Raw genomic sequence first — 692 nt, 5'->3', positions numbered from 1 at the left:
AGAGTGAACAAATGAGCATATTGGAGGCTTGTCACTCTTGTCCCTATGGTGGTCATCACGGGGGGGGGGGGGGGGGTGAGGACAGCCTCAAAAGTTTTAAGTTATGGCTTCTATTGGCCCACGTTGTTCAAGGATGCTAGTGAATTGGTGAAGAGATGTGATGCATGTCAAAGAGCCGGCGGTATTTCCAAGAAGGATGAGATGCCCCTCAATACAATTCTTGAGGTGGATATTTTTTATGTTTGGGGCATCGATTTCATGGTTCCGTTCGTGAGCTCCTGTGGTAATACTTACATTCTCGTGACGGTGGACTATGTTTCAAAATGGGTGGAAGCCGTGGCTCTACCCAACAATGAAGCCCGAAGTGTTGCAGCATTTTTGAAAAAGAGTATCTTTACGAGATTTGGTACTCCTCGGGCCATTATTAGTGATGGGGGGTCCCATTTTTGCAACAAGGCTTTTGATTCATTGCTTGCTAAGTATGGAGTTAATCACAAAGTGACCATCCCCTATCATCCACAAGCTAGTGGACAAGTGGAAGTCTCAAATTGGGAGATAAAGAGTATTCTGTCCAAAACGGTGAATGCTAATAGGACCGATTGGTCGAAGAAATTGGATGATGCTCTTTGGGCTTATCGGACGGCTTACAAGACTCCAATTGGTATGTCTCCGTATCGGTTGGTGTTTGGTAA

This window comes from Nicotiana attenuata, chromosome 10, assembly GCF_001879085.1.
Source record: "Nicotiana attenuata strain UT chromosome 10, NIATTr2, whole genome shotgun sequence".
NCBI lineage: Eukaryota > Viridiplantae > Streptophyta > Magnoliopsida > Solanales > Solanaceae > Nicotiana > Nicotiana attenuata.
Note: the sequence above shows the minus strand (reverse complement) of the source record.